This window comes from Thalassophryne amazonica, chromosome 6 (assembly GCF_902500255.1).
Source record: "Thalassophryne amazonica chromosome 6, fThaAma1.1, whole genome shotgun sequence".
Classification (NCBI taxonomy): Eukaryota; Metazoa; Chordata; class Actinopteri; order Batrachoidiformes; family Batrachoididae; genus Thalassophryne; species Thalassophryne amazonica.
In genome coordinates this window covers 104,441,027-104,463,774 of record NC_047108.1, presented here as the reverse complement: position 1 = coordinate 104,463,774, position 22,748 = coordinate 104,441,027, and the positions used below count along the sequence as shown (strand labels likewise).

The 22,748-nt window shown below is 41.2% G+C and overlaps 1 pseudogene; it reads left to right on the top strand.

The window, feature by feature from the left end:
- Nucleotides 1-18,475: 18,475 nt before the first annotated feature.
- On the top strand, nt 18,476-21,255 carry LOC117511512 (annotated as a pseudogene).
- Nucleotides 21,256-22,748: the final 1,493 nt, after the last annotated feature.

Genomic DNA, 22,748 nt, shown 5'->3' with positions numbered 1-22,748 from the left:
CTTTGTCACCTCCCTGAATAAGGTCCTTCTCCCCGTCCCTCAGTTTAGATGGGCGACCAGCTCTAGGAAGAGTCCTGGTGGATCCAAACTTATGGATGATGGAGGCCAGGATTGTTACACAAAAGCTTCAGATATCTGTTGCTGAGATAGATGATGACTGGAGTGCAGTTTTAAGCAGAAACGAGATGATTATCAGTGAACCGTGGCTGATGACGCATGCACAGTGAAGGCAGGGCGGACGGAGGACCGTTCGATCTGCGACACCATTTGTTCAATGCAAGTGGTTTTACACCAATAAGAGTTGATTTTACACTGCTTTGAGGTGATTTAGCTCTGTGAGCTCATCCTGGTCACGATGGAGAAGCACGCTCTGTGTTGAGCACAACATGGCAAGTTTGAATAAAAGTGCTTTAGCTTAGTCTAAATGACCCGCTTCGGCCCGGAACTGCAGGTTATGGAGCCCTGGCGGAGCTGTTACCTGGTGGGCCCTCTGTGGGGCATCGGCCGGGCCGTCTGCCTTCGGCCCCGGCTGGCTTGTCAAGGCCTGACCCTGTGTCAGCTCAGCCATCGTGGCACCACTGGCAGCTTGCCGCTAAAAGCTAGCCCCGATTTTTTTAAGTGATTTGAACGAGCTGACTATGGGAGTTCTCATCAGTGTGTAGCTAATGGTCATAGCGAACCCAAGGAGAGGAACGTGTAAGTGATGCAAGAGAGGCAAAAATAGAAAACTGAACGAGGAAGGCATCTGCTACTATGAATGTCTAGTGGCCCAAGATGATGTCCAACAGGCAGGGGGAAGAAGCAGAAGATTGTCAGTTTCAAGCAATCACAGTGACGCAGCAAGTAGTGTCTCTAACAATGATGATGGTGATGTAATCTGTGGAGAATGTGATCGACAAATAGAGGCCAATACGAAGAGGATGCAGTGTGAAGCTTGCTACAAATGGTTCCACTTAGCACCATGCTGCAACATCAACAGAGAAAGGTACAAAGCCCTGGAGGAAAATGACTTGCTTGAGGTAGTGAGATGGTTCTGTAAAGTCTGCAATAACAACATTGCTCAGCTTGCAAATGATCTGACAGACATCAAGACCAGGATCAGCGCTCTAGAGCAAGGTAAAAACCACATGAACATTGCTAATGTTGTAAAGAAAAAAGTCCAAGAATACCTAGATGAGAAGTCTGAGATTGACAAAAGAAAACAAAATGTTATAGTTCATGGGTTACCTGAGCCATCCTTGGAAGTAGAGAATGAGGATGGTGAAATGAGACAGACTACAGCTGAAGAGAGGGTCAACAAAGATATAGAGATGTTGGCCAAACTCAAGGAAGCGCATGCATCCCTAAAGGTCCAGAAGAGTGATATAGCTAGTATCTTTAGAATTGGGGCCCGACGAGATGACAGCAAACCCAGGCTCGTATGTGTCAAACTGCATGACATGGAGATGAGGAGGAGACTACTCTTGCAAGCTAAAAACCTGAAGTCTTCAACCACACCATGGCAGAAGAGCCATGGTGTGTTTGTGTCAACCGTTGTGTCAATAAAGTAAATTCGCGAACATATACACCCAACCACAACTGACCAATGAGCGCGCTTGTAAGCTCACTTCCGGTTTCAACGCGGGGGGGGGAGGCGGATATTTTCTCCCCGGCTGCGGGAGGGTTCGCACCCCACGGAGGGGCTGTGATCTAAACTGGTTCTGTTTGGCTCATCACACCCAGGGAACAGTGTCAAACTAACAAACTGTTTCGTTGTTGTTAACAGGCTTCTGTTCAAAATGCTAATGAAGTTTGTCTGTTTTGATCCATTGCGGTGTTTTCGCAGTAATTAAAGACGACGCCGTTAAATGTGTCAAACATACGCCACAATAGAGCCTTAAAAAGTGGTGTAAAAAACATAGTTTAGATGCACAAACGTGTCAAATACACGATCACGGTTGGGCGAATAAGATATAAGATAAGACATTATATTTATCTGCCCAACGGTTGGGCGAATAAGGTAAGACATTATATTTATCTGCCCAACAGTTGGGTGTATAGCCTTTGAGTTTTCATAAATCTTGATCTAACCAAAGTGCAAAGAGACCAGAGTCAGGCTGCTAGAACCGAATTGAAGAGACAAAAAGACAATGGTGAAGCTGATCTTATGATTAAAAACTTTGAAGTGGTAAAGAAGACCACAACAACAACAATGCATAAAGAAATCAAAATCGCACACACAGACCGCAGGAGAACACTGTCCATTAGGGAATGGGCACACATCGAACTTTAAATTCTGGGCCTTCCCAAAGACTCTCGCAAAATGACACTATTATTACTATAAGTCTTAAATGTTTATCTACTAACTTTGAGAGTTTGTTAAGTAAATATGGCAAATTTAAAACCTCAGTTTATGATTTTGATCCTGATATAATTTCTGGATGTGAAACTTGGCTTAAAGCCAACATTGATGACTGTTTAATTGATTTATCTGGTTATAATATTTTTAGAGTTGACACCAGGGAAGGGAGAGGAGGAGTGGTTGTATATGTCAAGGACCATTTAGTAGTTGTGCCTTGTATTGAACTAAACAATTTAAATGTAAAAGATACACTGTGGTTATGGTTAAAAATTGAAGGAAAACCTGAGAATTTACTAGGTGTTGTTTACAGAAAAGGAGATAACTGTATTGAGGATAATATGAACTTATTGAACCAATTTGAATTAGCATCTAGACCATGTAATGGTAAAATCCTGGTAAACGGTGACTTTAATCTACCCAATATTGATTGGATTAATGGGAAACAAGGTACTAGTAGATTCAGTAGATTCTCACAAATCCAACAAGACCAAGCATTCATGATACGCAGACTCTTAAGGCTATGAAACTGGGCTATTAGTATAAAAAAGTAGAAAAGGGGGTGTTCACAATAATAGTAGCATCTGCTGTTGACCGCTACAAACTCAAAACTATTATGTTCAAACTGCTTTTTTTAGCAATCCTGTGAATCACTAAACTAGTATGTAGTTGTATAACCACAGTTTTTCATGATTCCTTCACATCTGTGAGGCATTAATTTTGTTGGTTTGGAACAAAAATTTTGCTCGTTTACTAGTGTGCTTGGGGTCATTGTCTTGTTGAAACACCCATTTCAAGGGCATGTCCTCTTCAGCATAGGAAACATGACCTCTTCAAGATTTTGACATATCCAAACTGATCCATGATACCTGGTATGCAATATATAGGCCCAACACCATAGTAGGAGAAACATGCCCATATCATGATGCTTGCACCACCATGCTTCACTGTCTTCACTGTGAACTGTGGCTTGAATTCAGAGTTTGGGGGTCGTCCACAAACTGTCTGCGGCTCTTGGACCCAAAAAGAGAATTTTATTCTCATCAGTCCACAAAATATTCCTCCATTTCTCTTTAGGGCCAGTTGATGTGTTCTTTGGCAAGTTGTAACCTCTTCTGTACATGTCTTTCATTTAACAGAAGGACTTTGTGGGGGATTCTTGCAAATAAATGAGCTTCACACAGGCGTCTTCTACTGTCACAGCACTGTACAGGTAACTCCAGACTGTCTTTGATCATCCTGGAGCTGATCAATGGGTGAGCCTTTGCCATTCTGGTTATTCTTCTATCCATTTTGATGGTTGTTTTCCATTTTCTTCCATGTCTCTGGTTTTTTTGTCCATTTTAAAGCATTGGAGATCATTGTAGATGAACAGCCTATAATTTTTTTCACCTGCGTATAAGTTTTTCCCCTCTCCAATCAACTTTTAATCAAACTACGCTGTTCTTCTGAACAGTGTCTTAAACGTCCCATTTTCTCAGGCTTTCAAAGAGAAAAGCATGTTCAACAGGTGCTGGCTTCATCCTTAATAGGGGACACCTGATTCACACCTTGTTTGTTCCACAAAATGATGAACTCACTGACTGAATGCCACACTACTATTATTGTGAACACCCCCTTTTCTACTTTTTTTTTTTTTACTAATAGCCCAGTTTCATAGGCTTAAGAGTGTGCATACAACCCCTGGCAAAAATTATGGAATCACCGGCCTCGGAGGATGTTCATTCAGTTGTTTAATTTTTGTAGAAAAAAAGCAGATCACAGACATGACACAAAACTAAAGTCATTTCAAATGGCAACTTTCTGGCTTTAAGAAACACTATAAGAAATCAAGAAAAAAAAGATTGTGGCAGTCAGTAACGGTTACTTTTTTAGACCAAGCAGAGGAAAAAAATATGGAATCACTCAATTCTGAGGAAAATATTATGGAATCACCCTGTAATTTCATCCCCAAAACTAACACCTGAAATCATATCAGATCTGCTCGTTAGTCTGCATCTAAAAAGGATGTGAACACACCTTGGAGAGCTGTTGCACCAAGTGGACTGACATGAATCATGGCTCCAACACGAGAGATGTCAATTGAAACAAAGGAGAGGATATCAAACTCTTAAGAGAGTAAATCATCACGCAATGTTTGCAAAAGATGTTGGTTGTTCACAGTCAGCTGTGTCTAACTCTGGACCAACTACAAACAACATGGGAAGGTTGTTAAAGGCAAACATACTGGTAGAACCAAAGGAAGACATCAAAGCGTCAAAGACAGAAAACTTAAAGCAATATGTCTCAAAAATCAAAAAATGTACAACAAAACAAATGAGGAACGAAATGGGAGGAAACTGGAGTCAATGTCTGTGACCGAACTGTAAGAAACCGCCTTAAGGAAATGGGATTTACATACAGAAAAGCTAAACAAAAGGCATCATTAACACCTAATGGGCCCATTGTAATGGGTTACAATGGGCATAAGGAAAGCAATTGTGGACTGTGGATGACTGGATGAAAGTCATATTCAGTGATGAATCTCAAATCTGCATTGGGCAAGGTGATGATGCTGGAACTTTTGTTTGATGCCTTTCCAATGAGATTTATAAAGATGACCTGCCTGAAGAGAACATGTAAATTTCCACAGTCATTGATGATATGGGGCTGCATGTCAGGTAAAGGCACTGGGGAGATGGCTGTCATTACATCATCAATAAATGCACAAGTTTATGTTGATATTTTGGACAATTGAAAGGATGTTTGGGGATGATGAAATCATTTTTCAAGATGATAATGCATCTTGCCATAGAGCAAAAACTGCAAAAACATTCCTTGCAAAAAGACACATAGGGTCAATGCCATGGCATAGGGTCAATGTCAATGAGCAGATCTGATTTGATGCAGGTGTTAATTTGGGGGATAAAAATTTACAGGGTGATTCCCATAATTTTTTCCTCAGAATTGAGTGATTCCTATTTTTTTTCCTCTGCTTGGTCTAAAAAAGTAACCGTTACTGACTGCCACAATCTTTTTTCTTGATTTCTTATAGTGTTTCTTAAAGCCAGAAAGTTGCCATTTGAAATGACTTTAGTTTTGTGTCATGTCTGTGATCTGCTTTTTTTCTACAAAATTAAACAACTGAATGAACATCCTCTGAGGCCGGTGATTCCATAATTTTTGCCAGGGGTTGTATCATGAATGCTTGGTCTTGTTGGATTTGTGAGAATCTACTGAATCTACTGGTACTTGTTTCCCAGTAACAATAAGAAATACACTCAAAACCTGGATTAATCTTTTTAGTCACATAGCACTACTATTATTCTGAACACTACTGTATATGGAAACTGCCTATGTTACTCCTATTTTTAAGAGGGTGATAAATTAGCTTCAGAAAATTATAGACCGATGAGCCTAACGTCTCATCTTCTTTGTCTTTCGGCTGTTCCCATTAGAGTCGCCACAGCAGATCAATCGTTTTCCATCTCACCTGTCCCTGTGTATCTTCCTCTGTCACCCAACCACTGCATGTCCTCTCTCAGCACATCCATGAACCTCCTCTTTGGTCTCCCTCTTCTCCTCCTGCCTGGCGGCTCCATCCTCAGCATCCTTCTCCCCTTAATACCCTGGTCCCTCCTCTGCACATGTCCAAACCATCTCAATCTCGCCTCTCTGACTTTGTCTCCAAACCGTCCCACCTGAGCTGTCCCTCTGATATGTTCATTCCTAATCTGTCCATTCTTGTCACTCCCAAAGAGAACCCTCAACATCTTCAGCTCTGCCACCTCCAGCTCTGCCTCCTGTCTTTTTGTTAGTGCCACTGTCTCTAAAACCAACAACATAGCTGGTTCCTACTGTTTTTGTAAACTTTCCCCTTCACTCTATATTCTTCGGTCACAAATCACTCCTGCCACCTTTACTCCATCCACTCCACCCTGCCTGCACTCTCTTCTTCACCTCTCTTCCACACTCTCCATTACTTTGAACAGTTTCCCCCAAATATTTAAACTCATCTACTTTCACCACTTCTACTCCTTGTAACTGCACTATTCCAATGGGCTCCCTCTCATTCACACACAATGTACTCAGGTCGTTGCTTCTACTGACTTTCATTCCCCTTCTCTCCAAAGCATATCTCCACCTCTCCAGACGAACTCAACTTGCTCTCTACTCTCACTACAGATCACAATGTCATCTGCAAACATCATAGTCCATGGGGACTCCTGTCTGGTCTCATCTGTCAACCTGTCCATCACATTGCAAACAAGAAAGGACTCAGAGCTGATCCTTGGTGTAATCGCCACCTCCACCTTGAATGAGTCTGTCATTCTGACTGCGCATCTCACCACTGTCACACTATTCTTGTACCATGTCTGCACTACCCTAACATACCTCTCTGCCAACTCCAGACTTCCTCATACAATGCCACAACTCTTCTCTTGGCACCCTATCATAAGCTTTTTCTAAGTCCACAAACACACAATGTAACTCTTTCTGTCCTTCTCTGTACTTTTCCAACAGTATTCTCAGAGCAAACATTGCATCTGTAGTGCTCTTTCTCGGCATGAAACCATATTGCTGCTCACAGATCTTCACCTGTTTTCTAAGCCTAGCTTCTACCTACTCTTTCCCATAACTTCATGCTGTGGCTGATCAGCTTTATGCCTCTGTAGTTACTGCAGCTCTGCACATCACCCTTGTTCTTGAAAATAGGAACCAGCACACTTCGTCTCCACTCCTCAGGCATCCTACTCACTTTCCAAGATTTATTAAACAATCTGCTTAGAAACTCTACTGCCATCTCTCCTAGACATGTCCATGCCTCCATTGGAATGTCATCTGGACCAAACTGCCTTTCCACTCTTCATCCTCTTCATAGCAGCCCTCACTTCTTCCTTGCTAATCTCTTTTACTTCCTGATTTACTCTCACCCACATCATCCAGCCTTTTCTCTCGCTCATTTTCTTTATTCATCAACTCTTCAAAATATTCCCTCCACCTTCTCAGCAACACTCCTCACTTGTCAGCACATTACCATGTGCCATCTTTTACAACCCTAACCTGCTGCACATCCTTTCCAGCTCTGTCCCTTTGTCTGGCCAATCGGTACAAGTCCTTTTCTCCTTCCTTACTATTCAACTTCTTGTACAGCTCGCAATATGCCTTTTTCCTTTGCTTTTGCACTTCTCTTCTCGCCTTACGCCGCATCTCCTTGTGCTCCTGTCTACTTTCTTCATCTCTCGCGACTATCCCAAAACTTTTTTGCCAACCCTCTTTTCTCCTTATGCTTTCCTGGACCTCTTCATTCCACCACCAAGTCTCCTTGTCTTCCTTCCATGTCCAAGATGTCATACCCAGTACTGCCCCAGCTGTCGCCCTCACCACATCTGCAGTACTTTTCCAGTTGTCCAAAATTGCTTCCCCTCCAACTAGTGCTTCTCTCACCTGCTCGCTAAATTTCACACAACAGTCTTCCTCCTTCAAGCTTCCACCATCTGATCCTTTGTTGAGCCTCACTCTCTTCTTCTTCTTTACCTCTAAAGTCACCTACAAACAACCATCCTGTGCTGTCTAGTGACACTCTCATCCTGCTACCACCTTACAGTCTGTGATTTCTTTTAGCTTGCATCTCCTATAAAGAATGTAGTCCACCCTGTGTGCACCTTCCTCCACTCTTATATGTTACCCTGTGCTCCTCCCTTTTCTTAAAGTAGGTATTCACCACAGCCATTTCCATCCTTTTTGCAAAATCACTACCATCTGTCCTTCCCCATTCCTATCCTTGATACCATATCTACCCATTACTTCCTCATCACCTCTGTTCCCTTCACCAACATGCCCATTGAAGTCTGCTCCTATCACCACTCTTTCATGCTTGGGCACACTCTCCACCACCTCATCTAACACACTCCAGAAATCTTCTTTCTCCTTCATCTCACAACCTACCTGTGGGGCATATGCACTGATGATATTCATCATCACCCCTTCAATTTCCAACTTCACACTCATCACCCTGTCAGACACTCGCTTAACCTCCAACACACTTTTAACATACTCTTCCTTTAAAATGACCCCAACACCATTTCTCTTCCTGTCCTCACCATGGTACAACAACTTGTACCCACCGCTGATGCGCCTGCTCTTACTTCCCTTCCACTTGGTCTCTTGCACACACAATATGTCTAACTTTCTCCTCTCCATCATATCAGCCAGCTCTCTCCCCTTTACTAGTCACACTACCAACATTCAAAGTCCCCACTCTCATTTTCCACCCTTCTAGTTTCTTCTTCTCCCCGCTGTTCGTGGCAACGTTTTCCTCCTCTTCTTCATCGTCTTCGCCCAGCAGTAGCCCAATTCCACCGGCACCCTGTTGGGCAATAGCACCAGTTTCTCACATAATTTACAGATATGAGTCTAAGTCTCATATCTGTAAATTATGTGAGAAACTGGTTTGTCAGAGAATTGTAGATTTTTTCAAAAGTAACAATATTCTTAGTAATAAACAACATGGCTTTAGAAGAGCAAGGTCTTGCTTAACAAATTTATTAGTAACTCTTGAAGAATGGACAAGGTTGTATGATGAAGGTCTTCCTTTTGACACAACTTATTTAGACTTTTGAAAAGCGTTTGACTCTGTTCCACATGCTAGACTTGTTTTTGAACTTTATAAAATGGGAATTAAGGGCAAAATTAACGTTTGGATTGAAAATTTTCTCTCCAACAGAAAGCAATGTGTACATGTCAATGGTACTAGATTCAAATTTCTTAAGTGTAATAAGTGGTGTCCCACAAGGGTCCAGTTTTGGGACCAGTATTATCTTAGTACTTATTAATGATTTACCTGGTTCTGTAAATACACAGTGTAAAATATTTGCTGATGATACAAAGGTTTACCACCCTGTATTATCTCTACTTGATTATAATAATTTACAAAATTGACTTAAATAATTTAATTGATTGTCACTTGAATGGTTAATTGGTTTTAATAGTAACAAAATGCAAAGTTATGCACTTTGGTCCAAGAACCCTTGTTATCAATATAAAATGAGAGGAGTTACTTTAACTACTGCAAGGCGAAGAAAAAGACCTTGGAATCTTAATTAGGAATATTGTATTTTCTAAGTATATAAGTAATGCAGCAGCCAAAGCTAACTGTGTGTTAGCTAGGATTAGAAGAACTTTCAATTATCTTAATAAAGAGACCTTTATGATATTATATAAAACGTATGTAAGACCACACCTATATATACTGCATTCAGGCGTGGTCTCCATTTTTGCCAAAAAGACAAATTCATGTTAGAAAAAGTGCAAAGGAGGGCTACCAAACTCATACCTGAGTTGGCTGATCTCTGTTATGAAGACAGACTTAAAGAGTTGGGCCTAACAACATTAGAAGACCGTCGTATACGAGGTGACCTTATTGAGGTCTTTAAAATTATTAATGGAGTTGAAAATTTGAATTCTAAAATATTTTTTAAAGAAAGAATTTATCCCGGTCTTCGTGGCCACCCTTTTATGCTGGAGGTCAGTAGATGTAAACTAAATTTAAGAAAATATTTCTTTACTAACAGAGTCATTTCCCTTTGGAATGGTCTTCCTCTGCACATTGTGCTGTCAAAAGATGTTACAGAATTCAAGGTGAATTATGACAGATACGTATTATCATAATCTTTAAATCTTGGGATTTATAATAAATTAGCAGAGTTTATTTTTGTAAATTAACATATTATTTCATGTATGCTGCTAGGCTTCTCCTTGGTGCTCATCTTATTTTTAATGTTTGATGTTAAATTATATTTAAATTTTTGTTTTTATATTCGATGTGTGCTTTTATATGTTCTATGTACATGCTTTTATCACACTAATAAATTAATTCTGAATTATGTGATAGAGTATAATTTACTCGTATTTGGACTGGGATCAAATGCTATCCCAGCAGAGTAAATTTTACTCAGCAAAATTTCCTGTGTAACAACTTATGTGCTCCTTGTAAACTAAAAAACAAAGCTCAGACTGGTTACTATGGGCATCCATATTGTTTTCCAAGTTAATCAAGTGATTAATGTGTTTTTTGCAACTTTGAATATCCCAATTTTATCAAATATCACATTTTATTCTGAAAGATTTTATTTTAATAAAAATGACAGCTGATGATGCCACAGAGTGTAAATAATTCTGGAAAACGTATCACGGTAAGTAATTTTTGACTCATTCTATGAATAGCCAGAGTTTTGAGGAAAACCAGGAGGTTTGATCGCATCACACCTTTTCTGGCAGTGACGATAAGAGCAGATTTCAAGGTTTGGTTGCTGATATATAAGGCTTTAAATGGACATACACCCAACTATCTTGCTGAACTTCTTAAGCCTTATGTGCTGCCTTGTACCCTGCAGTCACTGGATGTGGACTTGGTCTGTGTCCCAAGGGTTAAAAAGAAGTCAGCAGGTTTTAGAGTTTTCTCCTGTGGTGCTCCTACCTTGTGGAATACCCGACCTGTTGGGATTTGAAAGGCAACATCCATTGACTCTTTTCAGACTAGTCTTAAAACCTATTTATTTTCTATTCTTCTCATTAGTTTGATGGCTTTTAGCTTTTTAAAATTACTTTGTTTGTACAAAACTGTTTTATGGTTTTAATTGCTTTTACTCTGTGATGGAGCTTGTTTAATGTTTTTTTCTGGAGTTGTGCTCAGCAGTTTGTTCATTTTCTCTTGATTTAAAGTGCGTTATAAATCAATTTATTATTAATATGCATATGTTGTGGACATGAACGAGCGAAGCTCATCAGCTTAATATGCATATGTTGTGGACATGAACGAGCGAAGCTCATCAGCATCTCACCATGTCATTTAGGTTCTTCAGACTTTATTTTGAGTAAATGCTTCAGGGGAGCATTAGGATGGCAAAAACCTTTTAGCTTCTGGGGCTCTGCCCCCCCCAGACCCCCCGCCTTTTTGAGCATTTTTCTTTATTTGCCTCTCACATACTTGGAAATCTCTGCACTCTTTACCTGTATTAATTGCACCTGTTTGAACTTTTTACCTGTATAAAAGACACCTGTTCACACACTCAATCAATCACACTCCAACCTGTCCACCATAGACAAGACCAAAGAGCTGTCTAAGGACACCAGGGGCAAAACTGTAGACCTACACAAGGCTGGAATGGACTACAGGACAACAGGCAAGCAGCTTGGTAGAAGACAACAACTGTTATCATTATTTATTAGAAAGTGGAAGAAACACAAGACTGTCAATCTCCCTCGGTCTGGGATTCCATGCAAGATCTCACTTTGTGGGGTAAGGATGATTCTGAGAAAGCTCAGAACTACACAGGAGAACCTGGTCAATGACCTGAAGAGAGTTGGGACCACAGTCACAAAGATTACATTAGTAACACATGATGCTGTCATGGTTTAAAATCCTGCAGGGCAACAAGGTCCCCCTGCTCAAGCCAGCACATGTCCAGGCCCGTTTGAAGTTCACCAGTGACCATCTGGATGATCCAGAGGAGGCATGGGAGAAGGTCATGTGGTCAGATGAGACCAGAATAGAGCTTTTTGGAATCAACTCCATTTACCATGTTTCGAGGATGAGAACAACCCCAAGAAAACCATCCCAACTGTGAAGCATGGGGGTGGAAACATCATACTCTGGGGGTGCTCTTCTGCAAAGGAAACAGGACGACTGCACCGTATTGAAGGGAGGATGGATGGGGTCATGTATTGCGAGATTTTGGCAAACAGCCTCCTTCCCTCAGTAAGAGCATTGAAGATGGGTCATGGCTGGGTCTTCCAGCATGACAATGACCCCAAACACATAGCCAGGGCAACTAAGGAGGGGCTCCGTAAGAAGCAGAAGGAGTGGCCTGGCCAGTCTCCAGACGTGAACTGAATGGAAGTCTTTGGAGGGAGCTGAAACTCCAAAGCTGAAAGATTTGTAGAAGATCTGTATGGAGGAGTGGACCAAAATTCCTGCTGCAGTGTGTGCAAACTTGGTCAAAAACTACAGGAAACGTTTGACCTCTGTAATTGCAAACAAAGGCTACTGTACCAAATATTAACATTGATTTTCACAGGTGTTCAAATACTTATTTGCAGCAGTAACATACAAATAAATTTAAAAAAAAAACATACATTGTGATTTTTTTTTTTTTTTTTAGATTATGTCTCTTACAGTGGACATACACCTAAGATGAAAATTTCAGACCCCTCCATGATTTCTAAGTGGGAGAACTTGCAAAATCGCAGGGTGTTCAAATACTTATTTTCCTCACTGTATACATGCTGTCCATATTCTTGAGCCACTTAGGTGGGTAGGCAGAGTTCCCATGGGATAAAAAAGCTTTTCAACCTACCATCCCTGGTTCTCAAGACCAGGCATCTAAGTGGCTCAACTCTCTCTCTCTCTCTTTCTCTCTCTCTCTAGATATTTCGGTGTACCTTAGTAAACACAAGTAGAGTTCCACCTTAGATTTGGAATGTATAATAGAAGATATACCTTACTGAATTTTCATATCAATAAGATATATGATATGAGTATGATTTGACACAAAGTGTAGCAACATTGAAAATTAAACATTCTTACACAAAACAGTAATAATACCACACTCATTTTACACTCATGGTTAGGATACTATGCCCTCCAAAAGTATTGGAACACTTGGAATTTCACACATTTTAATTTGTTTATGTCGTTTTAAATACAAGAAATACAAAACAAATAAATAAATAAATAAAATAAAGAAATAAAATTTCTAAAATTATCTTCCTCAAACTCAAACTGAAAGCAAATCTCTAAAACTTGATAAAACCTGTAAACAATAATCAGTTTTATTGCCAGTTTTCTTCAGACAAGTCAGGGGATGGAAACATGAACATTTCCAAGTCACTGAATATGTCTTGGACTTTATTTACATCAGTTATGAAGAAATACAAAAGTTTCTTTCACCAAAACATCAAATCTAGGCTTTCATCTCAAATGTACTTTCTGTGAAATTGTAGCTGAACTTTCAGGTCTTCCTCCTCTGCACCACTTCATCAGGAAGCTGGACTTTATATTGTTAATTAATTTATATCAAGTTGTAGAGATTTGCTTTCAGTTTGAGTTAATGAAGATAATTTTAGAAAAAAATGTATTTGAAATGGAATAAAATTAAAAAGTGTGAAATACCAAGTGTTCCAATACTTTTGAGGGCAACTGAGAAACAATGAGGAGCAGCATTTATATCTTATATAGTGCAGCAGATAAGAGAATATTTAGAGTGGAATCCTACAAATGGTGATACAAGCATCAAATTTGGCACAAAAATCCATAGACATGAATGCTTTTTTAAAAAACTGATTGGCCACTTGAATTTTCAGTAGTCAGCCAGGTACGGGTCAATTGAAGAACTACACAGGGGTCAAAATCAGGGGTGTTCGACTTGTTCCAGAAAGGGCCAAGAGGGTGCAGGTTTTCTTTGCAGAGCTACTGACTCCACCAGGTGATTTCACTGATTAACTGATTCCATCTGCTCAAAGTGATATTTATCAGTGAAATCACCTGCTGGAGTCAGTGGCTGCAAAGAAAACCTGCACCCTCTTGGCCGTTTCTGGAACAAGTTGCCCACCCCTGGTCTAAATTAAAAGATGCTCCAATCATATAGAAAACTACACCATGTTATTTGTCTGATCATAAAGATTCCAAAAAAAGTTATAGTTTGGACAATCTGTGACTGAATGTTATGGAGTTATGAGGTAAAAACAGTAAGAATGGTGACAAAGGTCAGTTTCAGTTTGTGCAGGGGTCAAAAGTTAAATTTGCTCTATTAATATTGCTCCAGCTGTATTTGTGCTGAATTTGATGCTTGTATCACCATCAGAAGGATTGTTTCAGTTATCTGCTGCACTAATAAGCCAACAACAATAAACCACCCGAATTAAAGGAGAAATGCTGCTTTTAACAACCTGGACCTCATTTCTGACACAAAATATGGTCGTTTACTCACCAATATAAGTTTGGTGTGATTAGAAGTCCATAGTTCAAACGGTGTGTTCAGTTCAAATCTGAAGCAAACATTTTTCTTCTTCTACTAAGGTGGATTAGAACCTTTTGTGGTACACAGCACAAACTACTGGACAGGAGGAACCTAGCAGTCCATATGACTCACTGATTTGAAAATGCAGCTCTTTCAACCAGATGTGTGGTGCCGTGACATGTCAATCATCTGTGTCCAATCAGATTTCGGGAGAGTCCAGTGAAACCCCGGCCTCCTCTCTAGCTCCACCCATGCCAGGAAGTGTTTGACATTTGAACATTTCCTGTTTCACTGTGACTGATAAATTGGCACTTCCTGTTTGAGTGTGAGCTTGCCACTGAGTTCCTGTGAGATTCCATGGGATCTGGTCTGTCAATCCAGGAAGTGTTTGACATTTGAACATTTCCTGTTTCACTGTGACTGATAAATTGGCACTTCCTGTTTGAGTGTGAGCTTGACACTGATTTCCCACGAGATTCCATGGGATCTGGTCTGTCAATCAGGAAGTGTTTTACATTTGAATATTTCCTGTTTTACTGTGGATTTGAAATTTGGCACTTCCTGTTTAGGACGCCCTGTACCATGAGTGAGCTTCGCTTATATTATTACTATTATTATTATTATTATAGCAAAGTTTTATGCTTTATCTTGTGGTGAGCATATTGAAGTTTCAAACAGCTAATTAAAATTATGACCATAAGTGATTTTTTTAAAGTTTAAATTAAGAAACAACATGACACCATAATGAATGGTTGGTGCCGGCAGTGTGCTTCAAAACTGCTGGTAAATGCACTGCTGCAACCTAGCAGGACATTTACTTTATTAAATGTTCATATTTTTCATCTCTCTGCTGTGACCACACTCAAACATCTCGATGTCTGTCTTAAAAAAAGTTGATTTTCTTTGCACACTTATTCCGGTGATGAAGACAATCAACAAGCAAATCTGAATGCAAATGACAATGAAAGTGCACCAGCATGTGCTCTAGAACATGTGGGATTAGGTGCTAAATTTTGTTTGTAGGACAACATGTCTTCTACACACAGTTTGATAAATGTGAGTCCTGGTGATGTATGTCTTTGTTGAAAAGGTGTCTAATAAGGCCCCTTTAAACATTTACATTTAAACATTTAAACATCTATTTATGTTTTTCTGATATTTTTCTGTTTTATGTAACTGCTAACTGAGTGCACCAAAGCAAGCAAACAGAGATATGTTATCTCATGACCAAAGAATAAGATTTTATGACACTTTTTGTGTTATATTAAATGACCTTTCCCCCCCCAAAAAATATTGTTGGTACATAATCTTTAGAAATCCTCTCAATAAATTGTCAGCACATTTCATTTCCTGCAATGCATGGTGGTTAAGTGTATAGTTATTGTTGTTGTCTTATTTATGTGATGCCTCTGCAGATGGAGCAGATTGAAACACAAGTTATGGTCATGTGTGCAGCTCACCGTGTGTTTACACATGCGTGTGCGTGAGTGTGGCACTTAGGTGGGAGAGAGAAAATTGCAAACCATTTTTCTTGCCGGCTCCATACACTAATGTCTCACTTGGGCTCCCTCCTTCAGATTGCTCATTTTCCAGCTGCTGCTTTTTAATAGGAAGTCTATCCTGTGAAACTGGACAATTGGTGGAAATCCACAGAGTGCCATTAAACAACGGGCTCAGCACTCTATTTGGGCTTGTACATCATCAAATTCAAGGAGTGTGATGTGCACATTGCACCTTTTTGAATTCTTGTTTTTTTTTTTTTTTTTTTTTTTTTGCAGGACTTTCTCTCATTAGTGTTACTGGTGTTACTGGTATTATTTATATTTATAAATAAAGATAAATAAAATACTTTTATTTGAAAAAAAATATTGATAAAAGCACATTGAGAAAGGGGAACGGGCTAAATTACATGAATCAATAAAGTGGTGCAATAAGTCAGTTCTCCACAGGTGGAATGTTCTGTGTATGCTCATTATTTTTGATGATGTGGTGTAACAATTAAGAAATACAAATCAAAAATCTATTTTAACATCATAGAATTACATCAATACAGGGGCCCATTAATCAATCTAAATGTGCTATGAACCAGTTGATGGCTTGAGCTTAATCTTATTAATCTGTTAAATTTGTTATGTTGCTACTGGCGCATCTGCAAACTGTTGTAAAAGTATAAAGTTTGGTGTGAGGCTGTTATCCTTGCCGGGGGAGGGGGGGCTGTAACCTTCCTTTAATGCTCCCCCCACCAAAAAAAAAAAAAAAAAAAAAAAAAAAATTGAACTTGCATTTTTACAACAGGTTTGAGCTTTGAGGTGTCAGATCACTTTTATTTAATCGTTGATGCTGTAAAGCCGTTAAATGCTCAATTATGATATTGTTTCAAATACAACAGAGTCAAAGTCTTGTTCACGAAAAATTAAGTCAAAAACCAGTGGCAATCATAATATTTTACCAGTAGCAGCAAACAGTTTCAATCTATACAACACTAAAAGAGTAGAAATTACAAAAATATTTAAGTACTCACATAATGATCCAAACATATTGTGTACATTTTAAACATCATCAATAATGTCAATAATGTATGTTGCCTTTATTAATATACAATGTCAGAATGTATAATCCAAAGTAATTAGGTCAAAACGTTAATTAAAAAGGGAAAATACAGCTAAAGATTCCATTAGAATGTGATGTATTGGTACTTCATTTCGTGTCACACCACACCACCAGGTGGCGCCCTCTTACCTACAATATGTATTGTGCCGGACGTAGAATAAACCAGTGTGAAAGTACCCAGCTCAGAGTCCGGTCATGTTTGTGTGAGCTCCAATATTGGCAAGATATTATAAATTGGCGACGAGTAAGGTGACCCACTCATGTCATTTTCTGATGGAGGAGGCTCAGCATTAGCAGGGGAGGGAAGAATCCCAGGACAACCGGATCGAGGAACAAGCAGTTCAAAACGAACCACCTCGAGAAGCACAGGCACAGGCACCGCCACCGCCACCGCCAGTAAGAATGGCAACACTTTTGGGACACATTGATGCCTACGACGAATCATCAGAGCAATGGTCGACTTATGTTGAGAGGTTTGAACATTTTATTGAAGCCAATGATGTCCCCGCTACAAAGAAGGCGGCAGTATTCTTAAGTGTCATTGGGGCAACTACATATGGCTTACTGCGGAGCTTACTAGCTCCGGATAAACCTAGCAGTAAAACTTACGAAGATTTAGTGGACACCCTGGATGGTCATTTCTGCCCCAAGCCCATAATAATTGCGGAGAGATTCCGATTTCACAAATGCAATCAGGAAGACGGAGAGACCATAGCACAATATGTGGCCATTTTGAAAAAGTTATCTGAGCATTGTGATTTTGGCGCACATTTGCAAGATGCCCTGCGCGATAGACTCGTTTGTGGGCTCAATAATGAGACTATTCAAAGGAAACTCCTGACGGGGAAAAACTTGATTTTAAGAAAGCAGTCGAAATGGCATTGGCAATGGAAGCGGTAGCGAGGGAATCACTACATTTGAAAAGCTCATTGAAAGTGCATGCTGTGTCCGGTGGCGACAAATGTTTTCGATGTGGCAAGATTAATCATCATGAACGTGACTGCTATTTTAAGGAGCAGCAATGCCACAATTGCAATAAAAAGGGCCACACAGCCCGCATGTGTAGAAGCAAAAGGAGTGAAACAAAGCAGGCAAAGTCAAAACAAGACAGTAAAATCAAACAAAAAAAATACAAGGTGCAGACAAAGGCAAAATTCATAAAGTGGCAGCTGCAAATTCATCAGAGGAGGAGTCATCAGCAGGTTCAGACTCTGATTTCACTCTGCACATGGTGTCTGCAGTGAACACAGAAAACGTGAAGGCAGTTAAAACGGGGCATGCAGCATCATCAATAATAATGATTAAGCCAAAAAGGGCAGTCAGTGGATATGGAGCTGGATACTGGGGCTGCTGTATCCTGATCTCCAGTGAGCTATAAAGACAAATTTGCACACTTACGTTTAGCAAGACAGACGTTGTTCTGAAAACATACACAAGGGAGTTACTGCAGCCCGAGGGAATGCTGAAGGTGTGGGTTAAGTTGAACAAGCAGAGGGCTAGGTTGCCTTTATATGTGTAAAAGGAGAGGCACCACCACTGTTCGGCCGTGAATGGCTAAGGAACATCAACATAGACTGGCGTGAAATCAAGACAGTGCGAACGGGACGTACGGCAAGTGGTGAAACTCTTGAGAGTGTCCTAAATCGCCACACTGAAGTGTTTAGCAAGGAATTGGGGACACTGAAAGGATTCGAAGCTTCACTGACGCTGAGGCCAGACCAGCAGCCAAAGTTCTGCCAAGCTCGGGTGGTACCGTATGCGCTGAGACCTAAAGTGGAAGCTGAAATAGAGCGCCTCCTCCAGCAAGGAGTTATCTCTCCGGTTCAGTTCAGCGACTGGGCAACCCCCATAGTGCCTGTCATGAAGAGAACGGTAGTGTGAGGATATGTGGAGATTTTAAGGTGACTGTAAATCCAGCCCTGTGCGCTGAACACTACCCAATACCTCGTACTGAGGATTTCTCTGGGGGACATCGTTTCAGCAAACTGGACCTTTCACAGGCCTACCTTCAGGTACCGGTTAAGTCAGATTCTAGGAAATATCTTATGATCACACCCACAAGGGCATGTTCTGCTACAATCGTTTACCATTTGGAATTACTTCCGCGCCTTCCATATTCCAGAGAATTATGGACCAAGTGCTCCAAGGGCTACCAAATGTACATTGCTTTCTTGATGACATTCTCATCACAGGCCAAGATGATGCGCACCATCTGAGAAATCTCGAAGCCGTTTTGAGTCGTCTTGAAAAATTTGGGCTCCGAGTCCAAAAGGAGAAATATGAGTTCTTCAGGAGCTCGCTAGAGTACTTGGGGCACATGATTGATTCTGTAGGGCTCCACAAGTCTGATGATAAGATCAAAGCCATTGTGGAGCCCCCATGCCAACCGATACGACCCAGTTGCGCTCTTTCCTTGGGCTCATCAACTATTACACACACTTCGTCCCGCACATGTCGACCCTTTTACGCCCATTGAATTCGTTGCTACATAAGGGGGTGAAGTGGGAATGGTCAGGGAGATGTGACGAAGCTTTCCAAAAAGCAAAGGAACAGTTATCCAGCAAAAGTGCACTGACGCATTACAATCCCAGACTGCCAGTTATACTTGCCTGCGATGCCTCGCCCTATGGGGTGGGGGCAGTCATCTCACATCGACTGCCAAATGGGGAAGAACAACCCATAGCCTTTGCTTCGCGGACGCTTAGCAAGGCAAGCAAGGATCAAGCAATTGATCCTTCCGCAGGTTCACCTACGGAAACCTTGCTACGACTTTTACTTCCTCTAGATAGTCAAGTTTGATCGTCTTCTCGAATTATGCTCAAATTGAGCGAGAGGCATTAGGAATAATATTTGGGGTCAGACGTTTTCATTCATACCTCTATGGCCGTCATTTTACCCTACTTACTGATCACCGGCCCTTGACAACATTCTTGAGCCCTAGCAAAGCGACACCGTCCATGGCTGCCGCAAGACTACAGCGCTGGGCACTCATATTGGCAGCGCACGATTATACAATAAGGTACAGATGCGCCGCTGACCATGGCAATGCAGACGGTCTCTCGCATCTGCCTCTGCCAGTGCAAGGGACAGTTGACACATGTCTGATAAAATACATTGAAAGCCTTCCAGTCCACTGCAGTGAGGTGAAAAGAGAAACCAAAGCAGACGCCACACTCTCACAGGTGATCGAGATGGTGTCAACCAGTCATTTTCCACCAGCCAAGGACGCAGACAGGAGTCTGGTCCCATATATCATACGGAAAGATGAACTCTCTGTACTTCAAGGCTGCTTAATGTGGGGAAATTGAGTTGTAGTCCCACCCAAACTACGTCAGCATGTCTTAAACGAACTCCACGCCGGACACCGGGCGTGGTCAGGATGAAATCCCTGGCGAGGAGCTACGTGTGGTGGCCGGGTCTGGACGTGCAGGTGGGAGAGGTGTAAGACGTGCACCCAGTGCCAACGATGTCAAAAGAGCCCTGCCCTCACACCGCTGCACCCATGGCCCTGGCCAACAGGTCCGTGGCAGCGAATTCATATCGACTTCGCTGGCCCCTTGGAGGGGCACATGTTCTTCATCATTGTGAATGCTCATTCCAAGTGGCCCAAAGTCATATTGACGGATTCAACCTCATCTGCAAAAGCAATTGAAGTGTTAAGAGGCCTCTTCAGTCATTACGGAGTACCAGAGGTCCTAGTGAGTGATAATGGGCCTCAGTTCACTTCTGAGGAGTTTGCCCACTTTTTAACATCCAATGGCATTACGCACAAACGCTCTGCTCCTTTCCTCCGGCAACGAACGGCCAGGCAGAGCGTTTCGTGCAGACATTTAAACATTCTCTGAAGTCGTCGAGGGGTACAGCTTCGGTCCAGCGGCGACTCGATGCTTTCCTGCTACACTACAGAAACACCCCCCATGCCACTACAAAAGAGTCACCTGCTACGTTGTTTCTCCATCGCAGACTGCGCACCGCCTAGACCTGCTGAAACCGAGCATGTCAGCAGTGGTGGATCGAGCGCAAGAGGACCAACAGCGACACCGTGGCGCACACGCTAAAGCGAGAACTTTTGAAGTGGGAGACCCGGTGCTTCCGGGACTATCGGAAGGGGGAGGAAAAGTGGATGACTGGTACGGTTACATCGCAAGCAGGGCCAAGGTCGTACCAGGTCAAAGTTACATCAAATCAGCAGTGGAATCGACATGCAGACCAGATGGTGGCCTGTCACCCCAGCATCGTGCAGCCAGCCGCAGAGAAACAACTGACACCCACTGCAGTCATCCCAACGGCCATGACGGACACCAGTGATGTGTCAGAGACAGCGAGCCCTGTGACGGTAACAAGCTCACCACCTTCAGGTCAGTCAGACACACACACCCCGCAACACCCCAGCCAACACTGAACCTATATACAAGACGGATTTGCAAACCACCCGACAGACTGACCCTTTAAACAACTGAGTATGATCTCTGAAATGTTTAGTTACAGAGTGTTGTCTCAAGGGGGCACAATAATCCCCCAACACACTCAAGGTGCTGAGGCAGTCTACCCTCACCCTTAAGTTAGGATATAATGTTCAGTAACTGTTCGGTTAGTTACAGATTCAAGGTTACTGTTAAAATTTAGGTTACTGAGCCAATACTTCTTAAAATACATATTTGGGAATCCGGGGGACTGAATAAAAGGGGAAGAGTTGTGATCTATTGGTACTTCATCTCGTGTCACACCACACCACCAGGTGGCGCCCTCTTACCTACAATATGTATTGTGCCGGAAGTAGAATAAACCAGTGTGAAAATACCCAGAAGAAGAATACACAATTTCAATTCCCATATTTCTTACCCCCAGAAGGGCTGTGGCAAAACCACTCTCCCACCTAGTCTGTTACCCCTTTTTTCATGCTCTGGATGTGGCCCTGTTTGCCTGTGAGGTGAAAAATGAGAGAGAGTTTATTTGAAGTAGGTGGTATAATGTATAAATGCACCTGTTTAAACTTTAGTTCGGTTCACAATTCATGAATACTGTCATACTGGTTCAGAATGGGAGTTATGCTATGCTCGTATTTATACTATATTTTATTTATACTGTAGAGAATAGGATCGTAGTCATCAACAAAAAGCGTCCTGGGAGTGTAAGACATGAGATTGTGGAGGAGCTGAGGAGACATTATTGTTGTTGTTGTTAAATGAAGTTATCAACCCATAAAGCTAAAAGTTCATTAAAATCAGAAATGCTTGCTGTGCACTCAACTGCCACCACTGCTCACATGAGCGCCATTGAAATTTTTAAGACTTTACAGTTCAGAAACAAAAACAAGGAACCCCAATCTCCAAGATCACAAAGTGATGTTTGCTCTGGCCAGCTAGCTCGTGACATAGCTATTTTTGCTAAAAAATAAATAAAATAAATAAAATCTGTTTAATTTTCAGGCAAAGAAGCCTATGAAATGCTAGTGTGTGATCATAACTAGCCATGAATTTTTATCTAATGACTAACATGCTGAGCTCAACTAGCTAACTGGCTAAGTAGCTGGCTGCATTACTACATAAATAAATTTTTGTTTTCTTAAATTTCTCAAAGGTGTAGTCACAACATCTCAATGGCCGAGGACACTTCTGATGGCTGAATCCAAAAGAGATTATGGAGATGTTAAAACACTTTAAAAACAAAACAAAAAACTTACACAGAACCTTATAGGTCCTCAGTGGCTTAGCGGATAATTCACTTGTTTGACATTAAATAGGGAATTCTTACAAGAATTCCTCAATGCAGTACTTACATGTACCGTAATTTCCGGACTA